Raw genomic sequence first — 19,125 nt, forward strand, 5'->3', positions numbered from 1 at the left:
TTCCCAGTGCCCTTCCCTCGCAGTTGCTTGAAAGGGTGTCCAGGACCATTTGCTCCATCACCTTCCCAGGGATTCCAAAGGAGCTGATTAGCCTGTAGTTCTTCAGACCCTCCTTTTTTTGTGCCCATCTTTAAGACTGGTGTAACACTCTTTGCTGTTCTCAGGAGCCACCTTCAATGGCCAGGCTTTTTTGAAGATGACAGACAGCTCCTGTAGCTTCCTCTGGTCCTCACACCTGGTGGATGCCTGGCTCAAGAGCTCCCTGACTATTCTCCCCCTCCCCTACTGCTTCCACAGCAATGTCTGTTCACTCCTTCTGGATAACTTGATTCTTCTTCCACAATTTTTTCTTCCACATTCGTCCTTTCTGAGATGAGGTTGATCACAAGTTCCCTGCTCAATTGATCTCCTGTCAGCCAGGGCTGTGATTCTGCTTTTCACCTTGCTAAGTTATCTTATTCTAAATTAGGCCCTTGTGAGAAATAGAACTCACTTTTCAAAGTTGGAAAGATTTAATAAGGGACAAAGTCAACAAAGGCAAAAGGTAACAGCGCTGGGTGCAGAGCCACAGCCAGAGGCACGCAGTCAACAGCAGCAACCCCCCTTATATACCCCTGGGTATTGCATCAGCTAGTTACATATTTACAAATAATTTTTCATATTAAAACCTTTTCTGAACTAATTAACATGGCTCCTCGCCTGTCCCACCTTTTTAGAGCGTGTGCAGTTGTCTTTGTCTAGGGCAGTTGTTACTTTTCCATACATTCAAGAGGTTTCGATTCCCTCACTGCTTAGATGTTATCCAATTACAACCATCCTCCTACCTCAGTACAACCTTCCTGTTAAAAATAGCTCTAAACCCCAGTGAAAGTCAACACCCAGTCTCCTCCCCTCATAACAACAGAACCACTCTCACGGAGCCAACATTACAATGCACAACCCATCTGCGAAAGCCAACACTATCAAATGTACTTTTCACAGCCTCAACCCCTGACCTTCTCATCCTCAGGCAGTTCTTGAGCATTTCCAGGATCAAGAACTCCTTCCTCCCTCCTGTCAAAGGTCATAGGAAGATGAGTGCATTATCAGCTGGGCAAGTTTCAACTTCGATCACTCATCATTAATGGAAAAACTGATCTGGAAGGGAAAGGAGCTCACAGAATCACAGTTTCAGCCCTTGCCTAGGAATTGTCCCTGATCAAGCCATAGAAGCCCACAAACCAGGGACTTACATGGCTTGAAGAACAGCCTTCAAATGATCTCTACACCCCAGCTTTTACCTCCCTCAGAGTGCTCCTTCCCACAGTATGTCACACCAGCCTGGCACAGTTGCCATGCAGGTGACATCCACTGTCACCAACAACAGGACCACTTTTGCCACTAGTCAAGAGTGAGCATGGATCATTACATTTTTTCCCACATGAGATATGGAACAGAAATCCCTGTAAATCGTGCCAAGTCTTTCTGAATACGTACATACAAGCAAAGACACCTTGCACCAAATCTACCTTCTTGGATCCCTGGTGATCAGGGGCATGAAGTCTAGTGCTGTACCCCGGAGGACAGTGCTGAGTGCAGTCCTTTCTGACACCTTTGTTAGTCATCTGGGTGATGGGGCAGGCTGTGCCCTCCCACAAAAGCGGGGGAGTGGCTGATACGCCAGAGAGAAGTGCTGCCATCCAGAGGGACGACAGTTCAACGAGGGTGACAGTTCAATGACAAGTGCTGAGTCCTGTCCTTGGGGAGGAACAACCACAGGCACCCGTATCTGCTGGGGGCCACCCAGTTGGAAAACTAAAGTTTGGCAGGGTCCTGCTGGACACCAGGATGCCCATGAGCCAGAAATGTGCTCCTGCAGCAATGCAGAACAGCGTCCTGGGCTGCACTGGGAGCTGTGTCACAGCCGGCGGAGGGAGGGGATCCTTCCGCTCTGCTCCACACCAGTGAGGGCAGCCCTGGAGTGCTGGGCCCAGAGCTGGGCTGCCCAGTACAGGAGACAGGGACAGACTGGAGAGAGTCCAGCACAGGGCCATCAAGGTGATGGAGGGACTGCAGCATCTCTGCCATGAGGAGAGGCTGAGAGAGCTGCGACTGCCCAGCCTGGAGCAGAGCAGGCTCAGGGCATCTCCTCCCTGTGGACAAATACCCGGGGGGAGGCTGCAGAGGGGATGGGGCCAGGGACAGCCCCAGGAGCCACGGGCACAGACTGACACATAGGAGGGGCCCTCCGAGCTCAGGACACACTTCTGCACTGGGAGGGTGGCCGAGCACTGGTGCAGGTGCCCGGGGAGGTGGTGGAGTCTCCATCCCTGGAGAGACTCAAAAGCCACCTGGACACATCCTGGGCAGCCGGCTCTGGGTGGCCCTGACGGAGCAGGGGGCTGGGCAAGGTGACCTCCAGAGGTGCCTCCAGCCTCCCCCAGCCTGAGATTCTGTGACTCGGAGAAAAAACAGGTTGCAGTTTCCTAAGGACAAATGGAAGAGCTCCACACATGGCAGGATTCTCCTGCCCTCACCAAAGTGGTTCATGTCACGTGTCTCCCATCTGCAGATTCCTCCCTGGAGTGAGGATGCCCCTCAAGGTCACTCCTTGAGGCTGACAGAAATATTTGCCCATGGCCATTGGTTTGGGTGAGAAGCATCAATCTTTAATTAATAATAGGTTTTGCTGGCTTGAATATAACTGCTTCCATGTTGCTTCAAATATAATGCACTATAGTGGAAGTTATAGTTCTCTGTACTGGGTAGTCAAGAACTCTGATAAAGATCTTTTCATTTAATCATGATCATTTTATTTTTCGATAAATCACTTTACTTTTCTATAAATATATCCTTCATCCTCTGGAACACAGTTGTATAAAGGTTCAATTACACCTATTATCCTACAATCCTACAGTTACACCTGCAATCCTTTAAACATAACCTATGGACAAAATCTGAGGCTACGACTGCTGCAACGACTACACCTATTATCCTACAATCCTACAGTTACACCTGCAATCCTTTAAACATAAACTATGGACAAAATCTGAGGCTACGACTGCATCCAGCTGCACCCTGGCTCCTCTCTGACAAGCCTAGGAAGTAAGGAGGTCCTTGTGACTCAACGGGAGCATCTCCTGCCTGCTCCCTGCACAGCTCTCCAGGTTGTCCTGCCGGTCTCGGGCCAGCTGTGACTGCAGCAAGGACACCTGAAAGAGGCAGAAAGCCCAGCTCAGTCAAGCCCACGCGGGCAGGAGCATCCGCAGCCCCACGGTACCGGCTGTGGGGGCAGACACAGCCTCCAACTCCAGCCCTCACCAACACTCTGCCCCTGGGGAAGGGGAAAGGAACAGGCTCCCACACTGCCCCTGAACAGAGCTCAGATGATCAACAAGTCCAGTTCACGGCTGGCAAACCCTTCCCTCATACAACCCTCAGCCACCACAGGTCTGGGAGAGAGAGTTCCAACAGGATTTAGAAACCCAGCTCTGATTCCCAAAGCATGCATTCGGGCCACTGACCCCTTTCTCCACGGGCTGTGCCTCAGCACGAGGGCTGCAGCTCCCCTGAGCTACTGGAGGACTCTTGTCTTTCAGAGGTTGATGCATTTTGCTGGTCAGACTGGGAGACAGGCAATGTAAAGTAGTGTGGGGGAACACTCTCCTAAAAGTTCTGATTCTCCTCCCTTCGTGTTCCACCTGCACGTTGGATGGGAGAAAGGGTCACAGAAACCTGTCAGCAAACATGGGGCAAAAGGACCTCTGGACATCAAGGCGAGGAGATCTCTGCTCAGAGACCCTCAATTGCACCAGACAACACTGGGGGCAAAGAGCTCTCGCTGGGGGCTGTGCAGGAGAGGCCAGTGTGTGTGCGGGGACACGGGGCCAGGGAGGGAGGCAGCGGAGTGAAGGTGCCTTTGTGAAAGCCATGGGCTGCCACAACAGAGAGAACAAACAAAAGGGTGCACCCACAGCAGGGACAGGGAGAGGCAAGGAAACAAGCAGAGGACCCCAGAGCACTGCCTGGGCACACGTGTCATGCTCCAGAGGAGCCTGAGGCTCTGCAGAGGCAGCGAAAGCCCACTTTACCTCAAAAGTTCTCCTGAGCTCACGCTTCTCTGGCTTGTCTTTTGCTGCTGCTGCAACCTGGTCCCGCACACATTCCACACCCTTCCTGGAGCGCTCTGACAGCCGCTTCCCTTCTGCTCCAACAGCCTGCTGGGTATTCAGAGAGGAGATGATTCCCTTATTTCAAACACCACAAGAGCTGTCCCTCAGAAATCTCCATCTCAGGAAGCATCCTCAAAGCTCCAGCAGTGCAGCTGCTCTTCAGCCCTTGCTACAGAACTCTGCTCACTTCAGTCCATCACTCTGCTCACCTGCTCCATTCCTTTTTTCCACACCAAATCCAACCCCCACCTGTTGCCTCCCCTTGCCTGGGCACGGGAGAAGCAATTCCCCATGCCCAGCTTTTGGCCTGGAGCTGATTTGAACAGCAGCTCCAGAGCTGCATCAGTCGTTCCAGGCGTGCCAGCAAACAATCTGGCAGCCAATGGTCTCTGGCTGGAGCCAGGCAGACACACAAGGCTGCCTGCTGCAGCCCGGGCTGCTTTGCCCCAGCAGGCCTAGACTGACAGGGATCTAGAATCCCACCTCTTCATGGGAAACTTCATTGGAATCACTGAGAGACGTTGCAGTGCACTGAAGATCAATGCCAGTGCCTACCTGGAGACGAAGCCTTTCCTTCAGGATGTCCAAGTCTTTCTTCAGAGCCCCTTTGGAAATTTCACTCTTGCTCAGTGCAGCACTCAGGACTTGAGCGGTCTCTTGCCATTCCTTCAAAGCAGCAGCCCCATGCTCCAACTGTTCCTGCTTGGCTTCCCTGTCCACTTCCAGTTGTTGGGGGTTTTCCTTATGAGTTCGCATCTCCGGTGTATTAATTTCATTCTTCTTTTTCAGATCTCCCATCTGCTCCTCGTACAGTTCCCGTTCACGCTGCCAAAACAGGGAGGTCACTCATTCCCTCTCTCGGTGTGCTTTTCATACCAGATCGGGACTCCTGCCACAGGCAGGCAAAGGCTGCCCCTCTCTCTCTGCCTCTCGGGATGCCTCAGACCTTTGCTGGGGCCACCCTTGACGCTGAGTCTTTCCCAGCTCACTCAGCCCGTCCCAGCTCCCTTTCTGCCCTTCCCCGACCTCTTGCAGCTCCACTCGAGTGTTCCTTTGGGGAGCAGCTGCCAGAACTGCAGCCAGGATTCCAAGCCCATGCTAAGCAGGATTTAGGCAGTGCCTAAATGAGGATGTGCTCTCCATCAGGGAGAAAGGGAAGAGCAAACACCCCCAGCAATTCATTCCCTGCAGTTGGGCTGACAGGAGTGGTTTTTGAGCTCTCCTGTGTAGAGTTTCCATGGCACCATCCCCGAGAGCCCCACTGCCCTCTCTTGGAGCAGCAATGGCCACATCAGTCTGTCATTCTCTGCTGCCACTCAGGACGAGTTCTCCCCTTGCAGGCACACGTCCTTATCTGCATCAGCACTTTGCTTTTCTCTCTTTTCTCCCCACTGGCTGCTCTCTGATGGCCAAGGCCAAACACCTTTCTATTAACAGCAAACTTGGCCTTCTCACCCCTCGTTCCAGGTCCAGGTATTTGAAATCTGAACGTGGGTTTGGACACGAGGAATTGCCCAGACCATGCAATGTCCATAGAGCCAGTGTGGACATTGAGAACTACAGCTTGTAGGGCACAAAACTCCAGCATGGAGCAAAACCAGCAGCCTCAGCACTAACTGGCTTTGACATGACTATGACATCTTTTCCTCCTTATTCAGAAGAATGCAATTTGACAAGTTCAACTGCAAAGAGGTGCTCCTTAGAACTATTAACACAAGGGCCAAACATAGCTAGGAAATGGCCCTTCATGGCATCTGCCGTTCTCACCAGCACATCCTTCCTTTCCTTCTCCAGGCTCTCCAGTTTCCTCTGCAGAGGTGCCACCTCCTGATGAAGAGTCACAGCCTCTTCCTTCAGGGCAATGGCCTCTTTCTCCAGGGCAGTTTCTCGAGAGGTCTTCTGGTGTTCTGCCCTCCACATCGCTGCAGCAGGAAGGAGAAGGAGAATGAGAACAGCAAAGCAAAGGCAAACTGATGTGCATCCTGCAGGGACAACAGCACTGTCTTCTCAGCCTGCCTGTGTTTGCCAGCCCCTAAGGCCACAAGGGCTTCCAAAGCTGACAGAAATGAAGGAGAAAAAAGCAGGAATCAAAGGGGTAAGGTTCAGAGGAATAGGAAAGTGTCTTTGCTCTTGGGCTTGTGCAGAGTGAGCAATCCAAGAGAGACAAAGGAGCGGGGATGCCTGTGCAGCCCTGCTCCAGAGAGGCCAATAGCCTGGAGGCTCTGGCAGGGCCTGGAGTTGGGGGGAATCGAGCTGAGGCATCCAGCTACAGCTCCTCAGCACAGACACAGCACCTGAAAGGCACCACCTGTGCACGGGATCAGCCATAGCACAGCCAGATGGCACTGCCAGCCACGGCATCTTTCTCGAGAAAACGCTTTCACTGGCACTGGATGGATAAATCTCCTGCTGGTTGTTCTTCCCCTCTGCCATCTCTGGGCACTTTTGCTCTGCATGGGATCAGAGATCCCTGCTGGCGAGACAGGATGGGGCAGTGGGTGCGAGAGGAGAAGCTCTACCTTGCTCACTTTCCTCCAACTCTTGCTGCAGCTCCTGGTTGCGGGCTCTGAGATTGTCCCTCTGAGCCTGTGTCTTCCTCAGCTCCAGCTCTGAGGTGTTAAACTTTATGGCCAATGAAAGTGCTTTGTCATCAGAGCTCTGGGGCTTCCTACGCAGCTCAGACACCTCAGCCTCCAGCACCTGCACAGAGTCCCTCAAGCTCCGTTCTCCTGCTCGGGACTCCTCCAGCTCCTGCAGCAGCTGCTTCTCTCGAGTTGCCTGGGTAGCCTCCATCTCCAGCACTGCCTCCTGCAGGGCCCGCATCTGGAAGATGGATGCACAGAGCCTCAGGGACAGGGCTGCTCCTGAGGCAGCAGAGCAGGCAGTAGAGCAAGCAACAAAGGAGAAATGACTTCAGGCAAAAAAACGTGCCCAAAACAAAAGGCACAGAGCCAAGGATTCCAACGGAAACAAATGTCCTGAAAACAGGGAAAGGGAGCCAATGGGCATCCTTGAGGCTGCAGCTCTGAACACCGGCTGAACTGGCTGCAGTGGAAGTGCCCTCCCCAGCCTGCCATAGCCACGTCTGTGTGCCCACATTGCTCGGTGCCCAGCACAGGCACCAACTCCATCTGGGACAACACTGCTAACAGAGGGATGGAGAAGCTCCAAAGGAGTCTGCTGCTGCTTCTCCTCCCACATTTCCTGCTGGGACCCGGGAGAGAACGGGGGAAAACATCGGCAGCAGACACCAGATCCAGCCTTGGCCTGTGGGTGCAGCAGCACCCCGGGGCAGAACACGGCAGCAGTGGATGCTGCTGGGAGGGGAAAGCAGTTGGGGCCTCCAAGCCAAAGGTGATGATGTGTGTCCCTGGAGAAGAGGATGCCAGGGCACAGATTACCTGGGTGTTGAGCTCCAGCAGTTGTCTTCTAAGCTCAGAATACAGCTGCTCGGTCTCCTGAAGCACAGAATGCAGATGACACACCTGATTGTTCAGTGCCTGGTTCTTTTCTTCCAGTGTTCTGAGGCACAGGTTCTTTTCCTCCAGAGACAGAATCAGCCTAAAAGGGAAGCATGCAACTCATTACTACACGGTATCACATTTTAGGAACTCTTAGGACTCGCACCACCTCGGGGAAAACTGCTCTGTCTGATGAGGTTTGTCTAAACAACGTGGCCGTTTGTTCGTCCCCCCTGCAGTCACAGCCCAGCATATGCCCACTCTGCTTTTATTCATGAAAGAATGGGGAGTTCCTGCCTACATGTCCTACCTTCTTCTTGAGATGGGAATGTGAATGCAGACCTAACAAAGTCTTGCAATGAAGAGATTAGGGGAGAGGAAGAGTTTTCTTCTGACTACCCAGGCTCCAAGGGGGAAAGGTTTGGTCAACATGGAAGAGACATTTCCTTGCCCCATCTTGTATGTCCAGGTAGGAGGAGCAGCACCCTACAGCCAGCGGATCTCGGGGAAGTTCCCTAAGATTTACCAGCACCCATCCTACTTCCAGCTGGAGAAACAAAGGCCGATAGCAGAAGTGGCAACAGAGCCTTGGAGCACAACCTGATGGAAGATGCAGCAACCTGCAGGCAAGCAAGAGTGCCCTGCCTTTTCTTTGTCTTCTTCTTGGAAGAAGAATCCTGCGGCACTGAAGACCGGCAGGACTTGGTCAGCTGGAGGAGCCCTGCCAACCTTGGTCTTGTTTCTTGCATTCTTTGCACAGTCAGTATTGCCTGTGACTCTGGAGGGTGGCAGGGACCCTGCTTGAGCCCCTCCAGGCACCTGGGGGCATTTTCTGAGGAACGATGCAACAGAGACATTCTTGGTTCTTGGGTGCCTTTGAGGGGAATCTGGCCTAGGTCAGCAATCAGGGCCTTGAGATGGTTCTGCCAAGCAAAGGCATCAGGCTGCCAGGCTGATCCAGATGCCAAAGGCTTCAAGTTACAGGACCCAAGGCGGAGCTGCTGGATGTGTCCAGCTCCTTACACTGCAGCTTGGGCAGTGTTAGCACACCCACCTCACAACAGAACACACCCCCAGAGGGAAAGAGCTACTCCAAAAGCCTTTGTCTTCAGAAAAACTCTAACTGAAGGCTTGAAAGAAAAGAAAATGAAACACAACATCCAGACAACGAGACGCGTCTGCACGGAGAGTTCAGAACTCTGCCACGTAGGAGATGCTGCCAGAGCCCCTGGCAGGTGCAAAGATGGCAAAGAGGGAATCCATTCCCACAAGGCAGAGTCCCACAGGCTTTCATTTACCTGGCTTTTTCCTTCTCCAGGGCGTCCAAGGAAGCCCGAAATCCTGAATTTTGGTGTGCCACTTCTTCCCATTGACTCCTTTCCATCTCCAAGTTCTTCAGGTGCACTTGCAGCTCCTTGTTCTGATGTTCTGCCTCCTCCAGCATCTTCTGGAGGTGCTCAACCTCCAACAGCTTCTGCCTTGACTGCTCCTGGGCCCAGCTCACATCTTGCTGGGCTCTCTGAACAATCGTTGCCTGGGACTCTCTGGAGGCTGCCAGCTGAGATGTCAACTCTCCCACCTCCAGTCAAACAGAACAAAGCAGTCAGAGGCTACAGCCACAGCCTGTCACTGTCAGCCACAGCAGAGGCTGTGAGAAAAGGCAAAGGCCAACTTTCCATTTCTCCCTGTCCTCAGAGCACCAGATTCACAATGCATACACACAACTTGTTTCAATCTCTACGTGGCCCACCAAGGGCACCTGAAAAAGCACCTCCCACACCAAGGCTAGCAAGAAGAGGCCAGCAGGAATCCATGCTGATGGTTGCTGGCCAACAGCCCAGAGGACTAGCCCAGCTGTCCAGGGCAGCAGCTGAGATTCAGCAGAGCACTGAGGGTCCTGCAGAGCAGCTGCCAAGGAGCCCAGAGCACGAGGCAGCCCCAGGGACCACCCCAGCAGCTGCTGCTCTGCCATGGAAAAGCAAGAAGGGCACAGACCCCCTGCTGGATGCTGCAGTGCCACTGCTGTTTCACTCACCTGCTTTTGTAGAGCCTCCCTCTGCTCAAGGAGGAGATTCATTTCCTCTTTGATGCCTCGTAGTTCTTCCTTGTGCCTCTTCTGCGCTGCCTGGATTTCCCTCCGAGCTTCCTGCAGCTCAGCTTGCAGCTTTGCCTCGATGGTCTGGCAACAAAATGCAGAGCAACTTCCTGGGACCTGCCCTCAGGCTCAGCTTTTCCCACTTGCTGTCTCAAAATCCCATTCCTTCAGCGACTTCTTTTGGCTTCTCTACCCAGCTCTGCTTCCATTGCAAGCCTTCCTTCCCGGGCCTGAGCTCTGGAGCTTGCCAGGCTCTCTGCTGCCAGGGCCTGAAGCAGCCCTTGCCTCCTCACTCCCAGCACCTGCCTTTTGTGCCCTTGCCACTGCCCTGCACTCTGTTCCTTGCCTGCTCAGACTTACCTGCCCCTTCTCTTGCTGCTCTTTCACCTCCTGCCTGAGCTGCTGCACCTGCTGGCAGGCTCGGCTTAGCTGTCCCCGAGTTTGGAGCAGTGTCTTTGATAAAGAATTCTTCTCCTTCTGCTTTTCCAGCAGGACCTGCACAGAAGGAAAGAGCAGAGGGCTTGACACTTGCCCTGCAAACTCTGTGTGCCAAGAGGCAAAGACTGATGGGCTCACGCGCTCTCAGAGCACTCGGCTGCTGCTCCCCTGAGCCACTGTCTGCCCTGGGGGGACACAGCTTCCCACGAAGTGACTTAGAACACAGCCCAGGAGACATCTCTGGGTTGCTGTTCAGAAATACTCCAGGCGAGTCTTTAAAAAGATTTTTCTCTTGTCAGCGTTCCTGCTGCGCCCTCCCTGTGCCCACAAAAGAAAAGTCCTACAAACTCCGTTTGGCTATGGACACCGACCAGTACACACCAAAAGAGGACCCGTAAGAGAACAGTGCAGATCCTCCGAGGTAAGTCTTGGAAAAACAGAGCACAAGAGCAGCACAAAAATCCCAACGGAAAGCTGATGTTTCTGCCTGGCTTCCTAGGAGAGGGCTCATTCCTGGGCCCAAAGATAGCCCTGTTCACCTTTCACCTCCCCAAATTCAATGTAGAAGACATAGAGGGCATGCTCCACACAGCCCCATAGCCTGCCATCTCCCACAGCTCCAGCCTTGCAAAAAATCACACCAATTCTCCTTGCACAATCATTACCTCTCGCTTGGCATTTTCAAATCTAGTTCGTTCCTCTTCTCTTTGAGCCTGCAGGGTGGCAACTTTCTGCCTCATCTCAAACAGCACCTTCTCGTGCTCCTGCTCTCTCTCTGCCTTCTCTTTTCCCCATTGCTGCAGCGTCTCCTGCATCTCTGCATGGTGCCTTTCCCGCTCACTTGCCTGCGGAGGGGAGGAAAAATCTTCAAGTTGCAGTCCCCAGGCAAGCTCCTCGCTGAAAACCGTGAAGCTTCATCCCTCCCACAAACCCCAACCTGAAAAGACAACAGCACTGGCTCTCTGCTCTCCAGAAACCGTGTCCTGTCAGGGAATTTAAAAGGAGGCTCAGCAGGTGCAAGAATCACAGAACCATGGAATCATTTCTGTTGGGAAAGACCTGCACCAGCATTGAGTCCAACCATTCAGAAAAGGAGGTGTCACCTTCTGGCACCCTGATGCCCCAGTCACAAGCACTGAAGGACCGGGGCCTGTTCCATTTGCTTCCAGCCCAAAGCTAATCCCGCTGTCCACCCTGGGAGCACAGCAAGACAGGAACCGAGTTCCCACGCCTGCAGCCAGCAGCACTGTTGGCATCTGCTCCACGCTGGCATCTGCTCCGTGGCAGGTGGGACTCGGGGAAGATCCTGCCCTGGGCTGCCACGCTTTGGGTGGGCACTGCCCAAGCTGCTCTGGAACTCGTCTTACGCCCTCACGGAAGCCGTGGCTGCATTTACTGGCCCAGCACCATCCTGGGGGTCTTCACGCGCCTCCGAGTCCAAGCCGCCGCCTCTCCTGCCCGGCCCAGCAGTGGGAGGCCTCTGGCAGAGGATTGCTGCCCTTTCACACCCTCAGGCTCTGCTGGTGCTAAACCAGCCCCCAGGGCCGGCTTGGACAATTCAGAAGCCTATTGTCACCTACCAGGTCTTGCAGGAGCTTGTTTATTTCCACCTGCTGAGCAGTTCCGCTTTCCTGACGCTGCTGCTCTGCCTGCAAGAGCTGTTGCGCTGTGTCTTCCTGCTCCTGCTTCCTGAGAGCTCTCTCTGCTTCCAGCTCACGTTGGAGGCACTGCACTTCTCCTGCAAACATGACCAACAGCAAGATTCAGAGTCTTTACTGCCTTTACTGACTCAGGCCCTTCCAGTGTCGGCGTAGGAGGGCCCTGCCTCCAGCCCCAACGCTCCTCAGAAGCCCTGCAGACAGAGGAGGCTTTACAGCAGCTTCTCTAGGCAGGGGCGGCACCACAAACAAAGCACACGAGGTTCTCACCTTGGAGCGCCTCCTTGGCCTGTGTGACTGTGAGCACTTGAGCCTCCAGATGGTTGCTGGTGATCTCCAGCTGAGATATCTGCTGCTGAGCAGCAAACAGGCTGGATTCCAGGCTCTCCTTCGCTGACCTACAGGTTGCAAATACGGAGAGACATGAGCTGCTCGCTCCTGACACTCCCAGGCAGTTATTCCAGGACAACGTGGCTCAAGGTCCCCAGGCCTGAGAATGCAAAATGGCTTGCATGGAAACTTGTACAGAGAAGGCCCATTTGTGCCATTTCAATAGCAAAGCAGGGCCCTCTGAGGGAGTGCCCAGGCCTTCCTTATGGCCTGGCACAGCACAGACAGCCCAGCCCAACGTGACCTCAACAGCCGAACCTTCAGCTGCTGTTCCTGACCTATGACCCTGGCTAGCTGTGCCCACACAGGCTGGGCCGACAAGCAAAAGCCCAGCCTCTGCTCACAGCCCTTCTCTCATCAGCACTTCCAAGCTGCTCTGCAGGGGGACAGAACAGACTCTCGTCCTGGCTCACCCCTGACTTGTTAACTCTCTTCATCATGGACATAAAGGTACATAATTTTCCAGACACCCTGTATTTAAGAGACTTCAAGAACTACTTTGCATGATACAGTAAAATCTCATGGTCGTGGCAGCACTTGTAAAAATTCAGAACACTATGTTGTCTGAACAACAACTACCTGAATGCAGAGACTGCAGTTTAAACTCCTGCATGGTCAAGGAATAGACTTGCCACCTTTATTTTAGTGTTGCCAGCTAAGCAGGCAGTAGCCCAAGTCTTGTCCTTCTTTGGAGAGTGAGAGGGACCATCCAAAAGGACCTTGGCAGGTTTGACAGGTGGGTGCCCATCAACACTTAGCAAGAATCCCCAGGGGCTGTCAACAATTCCAAAGAGGTTTCCCTGCTGCTCTCTAACCAGCTCTAGGTCCTGCCTCACACTTCTCAAGAGTCTGCTTGGAAGCTGAAGGCCCTCAGCATTTTCAGCAGGAGCCTCTGGCTTCCCCCTGAATGGCAGCATGCTACTGCCAACATCCCAAGGTCAGAGCCTGGAATTCTGAAGCTTCAGTTCTGAAGATCAGGATTGTGTCAAGCTACTTAGGAAGGAAAGAGGGATGTTCAATGCCCAGAACAAGGAACTAAACCCAAGAAAAACATGAGGTTTCACTCAACAGCTGCATGGTTTAACTACTACTCAATTCAGGGCCGGGTGGCTTGCTTTTGACTTCCCACATGAGTGTGCTGGGCGGCACAAACAGAAGCCCAAGGCTCACGACAGCTTTGCTGGCTTTAGATGTCAGAAAAATAACCTTCACATTGTGGCATATTTCTTTTTCTTGAGACTTCCATTTTCTGTCCATGCAAGGTAAAAGCATCTGGAAAGGGTCTCCTCCCTGCCTTTACCTGGTCTCTGCCAGCTGCTTGGAAAGGTCTTGTTTGTGACACTCCATGGCTGCCAGTCGGCCCTCAAGGGCAGCCTTCTCCTGGCCCAGCAGCTCCTTCTCTCTGCGCACCTGGGCCAGTTCCTGGTGCAGCTGCTCCAGAGCCCTGCTCGACGACTCTTGCTCCTGGGAAACCTGGAAGCAGGACAAGGTACAGCTCAAGCCCTTCCTCAGGAGCCCTGTGCAGAGCCAGCCAGTGCCACCTCGCAGGCAGCCAGAGGACAGGGAGCTCCTGTGCTCTGGGCTCAAAGTTTCACAGCATCTGCCCTCTGCAGCTCCCATACCCTGGGCTGCCAAAAGCCTCTGGCACTGTTTCCTTGGAAGTGCTGTGTCAGGCCCTGCTGGCTTGCCTGGCACCAGATTGCTCCTTCCCGAAAAACATCCCTGCCCCAAATTCTGTGTGCTCACCCAAAAATACTGCATCTTCCACAACTGCCAATACACTTTACTCTAAGCACCAGCAGTGCAGCTGCTGTTCAGCCCTCGCTACAAAACTCTGCTCACTTCAGTCCATCACTCTGCTCACCCCCACGTGTTGCCTCCCCTTGCCTGGGCACGGGAGAAGCAGATCCCCATGCCCAGCTTTTGGCCTGGAGCTGATCTGAACAGCAAGCTCCTGCACAGCCAGCCCAGGGACAGGGAGCAAACTCTCCCTCTCCCAAACTTCAGAGCATTCCAAACGGGAGCAGGGCACAATGTGAGCAACGAAGCCCAGGGGGAGAATGAGCCTTCAAGCACTGCTGAGGCCTTGAAACTCCTCCAACTCTTCTTTCCTGACACCACGGGCTTGTGGCTGCTGGGCTGGCTGGCAGCAGAGAGCCAGCTGCTCCCACCTCCTGCTTGCTCTGCAGCGGCTGCAGCCACAGCAGCTCCAGCACGGTGCCCTCTGTCTGCTCTGGAGCAGAGGAGATGCCAGCCCTGGGAGCAGCGCTCAGGGCTTGCCTGGCTTGGGGAAAACGGCTCAGCTCACAGCTGCTCCTCTGCTTTCTGAGGGACATGTGCTTTGCCAAGGGCTGTGTTCCTCCCACCAAGGAAGACGCTGTTCTCACCTGTCCAGAAGTCAACCTGCTGTGCTGGGCAGACTGGGGAGCATCCACTCTAATGGTACCCGAGAGATAAACTTTCCTAAAGATTCTCTGGACACTCCTCCCTTCAGGTACCACCTGCACGTTGGATGGGAGAAAGGGTCACAGAAACCTGTCAGCAAACATGGGGCAAAAGGACCTCTGGACATCAAGGCGAGGAGATCTCTGCTCAGAGACCCTCAATTGCACCAGACAACACTGGGGGCAAAGAGCTCTCGCTGAGGGCTGTGCAGGAGAGGCCAGTGTGTGTGCGGGGACACGGGGCCAGGGAGGGAGGCAGCGGAGTGAAGGTGCCTTTGTGAAAGCCATGGGCTGCCACAACAGAGAGAACAAACAAAAGGGTGCACCCACAGCAGGGACAGGGAGAGGCAAGGAAACAAGCAGAGGACTCCAGAGCACTGCCTGGGCACACGTGTCATGTTCCAGAGGAGCCTGAGGCTCTGCAGAGGCAGCGAAAGCCCACTTTACCTCAAAAGTTCTCCTGAGCACACGCTTCTCTGGCTTGTCTTTTGCTGCTGCTGCAACCTGGTCCCACACACATTCCACACCCTTCCTGGAGCGCTCTGACAGCCGCTTCCCTTCTGCTCCAACAGCCTGCTGGGTATTCAGAGAGGAGATGATTCCCTTATTTCAAACACCACAAGAGCTGTCCCTCAGAAATCTCCATCTCGGGAAGCATCCTCGAAGCTCCAGCAGTGCAGCTGCTCTTCAGCCCTCGCTACAGAACTCTGCTCACTTCAGTCCATCACTCTGCTCACCTGCTCCATTCCTTTCCACACCAAATCCAACCTCCACGTGTTGCCTCCCCTTGCCTGGGCAAGGGAGCAGCAGATCCCCATGCCCAGCTTTTGGCCTGGAGCTGATCTGAACAGCAAGCTCCTGCACAGCCAGCCCAGGGACAGGAAGCAAACTCTCCTTCTCCCAAACTTCAGAGCATTCCACACGGGAGCAGAGCACAATGTAGGCAATGAAGCCCAGGGGGAGAATGAGCCCTCAAGCACTGCTGAGGCCTTGAAACTCCTCCAACTCTTCTTTCCTGACACCATGGGCTTGTGTTCCAGAGGAGCCTGAGGCTTTGCAGAGGTAGCAAAAGCCCATTTTACCTGGTCAAAAGTTCTCCTGAGCTCAGTGGTTAATTCAGGCCTCTCGGTCTTCTCCTCGTCTAAAGATGCAAATGATTTCTGAAGTTCCATGCTGGTGTCTGAGAGAAATAACAGCTGCTTCCCTTCTGCTCCAACAGCCTGCTGGGTATTCAGAGAGGAGATGATCCCTTATTTCAAACACCACAAGAGCTGTCCCTCAGAAATCTCCATCTCAGGAAGCATCCTCAAAGCTCCAGCAGTGCAGCTGCTCTTCAGCCCTTGCTACAGAACTCTGCTCACTTCAGTCCATCACTCTGCTCACCTGCTCCATTCCTTTCCACACCAAATCCAACCCCCACCTGTTGCCTCCCCTTGCCTGGGCACGGGAGAAGCAATTCCCCATGCCCAGCTTTTGGCCTGGAGCTGATTTGAACAGCAGCTCCAGAGCTGCATCAGTCGTTCCAGGCGTGCCAGCAAACAATCTGGCAGCCAATGGTCTCTGGCTGGAGCCAGGCAGACACACAAGGCTGCCTGCTGCAGCCCGGGCTGCTTTGCCCAAGCAGGCCTAGACGGACAGGGATCTAGAATCCCACCTCTTCATGGGAAACTTCATTGGGATCACTGAGAGACGTTGCAGTGCACTGAAGATCAATGCCAGTGCCTACCTGGAGACGAAGCCTTTCCTTCAGGATGTCCAAGTCTTTCTTCAGAGCCCCTTTGGAAATTTCACTCTTGCTCAGTGCAGCACTCAGGACTTGAGCGGTCTCTTGCCATTCCTTCAAAGCAGCAGCCCCATGCTCCAACTGTTCCTGCTTGGCTTCCCTGTCCACTTCCAATTGTTGGGGGTTTTCCTTATGAGTTCGCATCTCCGGTGTATTCATTTCATTCTTCTTTTTCAGATCTCTCATCTGCTCCTCGTACAGTTCCCGTTCACGCTGCCAAAACAGGGAGGTCACTCATTCCCTCTCTCGGTGTGCTTTTCATACCAGATCGGGACTCCTGCCACAGGCAGGCAAAGGCTGCCCCTCTCTCTCTGCCTCTCGGGATGCCTCAGACCTTTGCTGGGGCCACCCTTGACGCTGAGTCTTTCCCAGCTCACTCAGCCCGTCCCAGCTCCCTTTCTGCCCTTCCCCGACCTCTTGCAGCTCCACTCGAGTGTTCCTTTGGGAAGCAGCTGCCAGAACTGCAGCCAGGATTCCAAGCCCATGCTAAGAAGGATTTAGGCAGTGCCTAAATGAGGATGTGCTCTCCATCAGGGAGAAAGGGAAGAGCAAACACCCCCAGCAATTCATTCCCTGCAGTTGGGCTGACAGGAGTGGGTTTTGAGCTCTCCTGTGTAGAGTTTCCATGGCACCATCCCCGAGAGCCCCACTGCCCTCTCTTGGAGCAGCAACGGCCACATCAGTCTGTCATTCTCTGCTGCCACTCAGGACGAGTTCTCCCCTTGCAGGCACACGTCCTTATCTGCATCAGCACTTTGCTTTTCTCTCTTTTCTCCCCATTGACTGCTCTCTGATGGCCAAGGCCAAACACCTTTCTATTAACAGCAAACTTGCCCTTCTCACCCCTCGTTCCAGGTCCAGGTATTTGAAATCTGAACGTGGGTTTGGACACGAGGAATTGCCCAGACCATGCAATGTCCATAGAGCCAGTGTGGACATTGAGAACTACAGCTTGTAGGGCACAAAACTCCAGCATGGAGCAAAACCAGCAGCCTCAGCACTAACTGGCTTTGACATGACTATGACATCTTTTCCTCCTTATTCAGAAGAATGCAATTTGACAAGTTCAACTGCAAAGAGGTGCTCCTTAGAACTATTAACACAAGGGCCAAACATAGCTAGGAAATGGCCCTTCATGGCATCTGCCGTTCTCACCAGCACATCCTTCCTTTCCTTCTCCAGGCTCTCCAGTTTCCTCTGCAGAGGTGCCACCTCCTGATGAAGAGTCACAGCCTCTTCCTTCAGGGCAATGGCCTCTTTCTCCAGGGCAGTTTCTCGAGAGGTCTTCTGGTGTTCTGCCCTCCACATCGCTGCAGCAGGAAGGAGAAGGAGAATGAGAACAGCAAAGCAAAGGCAAACTGATGTGCATCCTGCAGGGACAACAGCACATTCTTCTCGGCCTGCCTGTGTTTGCCAGCCCCTAAGGCCACAAGGGCTTCCAAAGCTGACAGAAATGAAGGAGAAAAAAGCAGGAATCAAAGGGGCAAGGTTCAGAGGAATAGGAAAGTGTCTTTGCTCTTGGGCTTGTGCAGAGTGAGCAATCCAAGAGAGACAAAGGAGCGGGGATGCCTGTGCAGCCCTGCTCCAGAGAGGCCAATAGCCTGGAGGCTCTGGCAGGGCCTGGAGTTGGGGGGAATCGAGCTGAGGCATCCAGCTACAGCTCCTCAGCACAGACACAGCACCTGAAAGGCACCACCTGTGCACGGGATCAGCCATAGCACAGCCAGATGGCACTGCCAGCCACGGCATCTTTCTCGAGAAAACGCTTTCACTGGCACTGGATGGATAAATCTCCTGCTGGTTGTTCTTCCCCTCTGCCATCTCTGGGCACTTTTGCTCTGCACGGGATCAGAGATCCCTGCTGGCGAGACAGGATGGGGCAGTGGGTGCGAGAGGAGAAGCTCTACCTTGCTCACTTTCCTCCAACTCCTGCTGCAGCTCCTGGTTGCGAGCCTTCAGATGGTCTCTCTGAGCCTGCACCTCCCTCAGCTCCAGCTCCAAAGCCGTACACCGCGTGGCCATGGCCTCTGCTCTTTCCTCAGAGCTCTGGAGCCTCACACGCAGCTCAGACACCTCAGTTTCCAGCTCCTGCTTCTCCTGAGCAGGCTGGAGAGCCGCCTTCTCGATCACTGCTTCCAGCTCGGCCTGGATCTGGAAGATGGATGCACAGAGCCTCAGGGACAGTGCTGCTCCTGAGGCAGCAGAGCAGGCAGTAGAGCAAGCAAGGAAGGAGAAATGACTTCAGGCAAAAAAACATGCCCAAAACAGAAGGCACAGGGCCAAGGATTCCAACGGAAACAAATGTCCTGAAAACAGGGAAAGGGAGCCAATGCGCATCCTTGAGGCTGCAGCTCCGAACACCAGCTGAACTGGCTGCGGTGGAAGTGCCCTCCCCAGCCTGCCATAGCCACGTCTGTGTGCCCACATTGCTCGGTGCCCAGCACAGGCACCAACTCCATCTGGGACAACACTGCTAACAGAGGGATGGAGAAGCTCCAAAGGAGTCTGCTGCTGCTTCTCCTCCCACATTTCCTGCTGGGACCCGGGAGAGAACGGGGGAAAACATCGGCAGCAGACACCAGATCCAGCCTTGGCCTGTGGGTGCAGCAGCACCCCGGGGCAGAACACGGCAGCAGTGGATGCTGCTGGGAGGGGAAAGCAGTTGGGGCCTCCAAGCCAAAGGTGATGATGTGTGTCCCTGGAGA

General features: G+C 53.9%; 2 long non-coding RNA genes across 2 annotated transcripts; both read right to left on the reverse strand.

The window, feature by feature from the left end:
• Positions 1–2,837: 2,837 nt before the first annotated feature.
• Positions 2,838–4,866, reverse strand: LOC125334986. Its single transcript, XR_007207289.1, has 3 exons — positions 4,707–4,866; positions 4,071–4,199; positions 2,838–3,191 (listed from the first exon to the last, which is right to left on the reverse strand). It is a non-coding gene; the product is annotated as an uncharacterized LOC125334986 (long non-coding RNA).
• A 62-nt stretch (positions 4,867–4,928) lies between these two features.
• On the reverse strand, positions 4,929–6,730 carry LOC125334987. Its single transcript, XR_007207290.1, has 3 exons — positions 6,671–6,730; positions 5,919–6,073; positions 4,929–4,976 (listed from the first exon to the last, which is right to left on the reverse strand). It is a non-coding gene; the product is annotated as an uncharacterized LOC125334987 (long non-coding RNA).
• Positions 6,731–19,125: the final 12,395 nt, after the last annotated feature.

This window comes from Corvus hawaiiensis, chromosome 17 (assembly GCF_020740725.1).
Source record: "Corvus hawaiiensis isolate bCorHaw1 chromosome 17, bCorHaw1.pri.cur, whole genome shotgun sequence".
Lineage (NCBI taxonomy): Eukaryota > Metazoa > Chordata > Aves > Passeriformes > Corvidae > Corvus > Corvus hawaiiensis.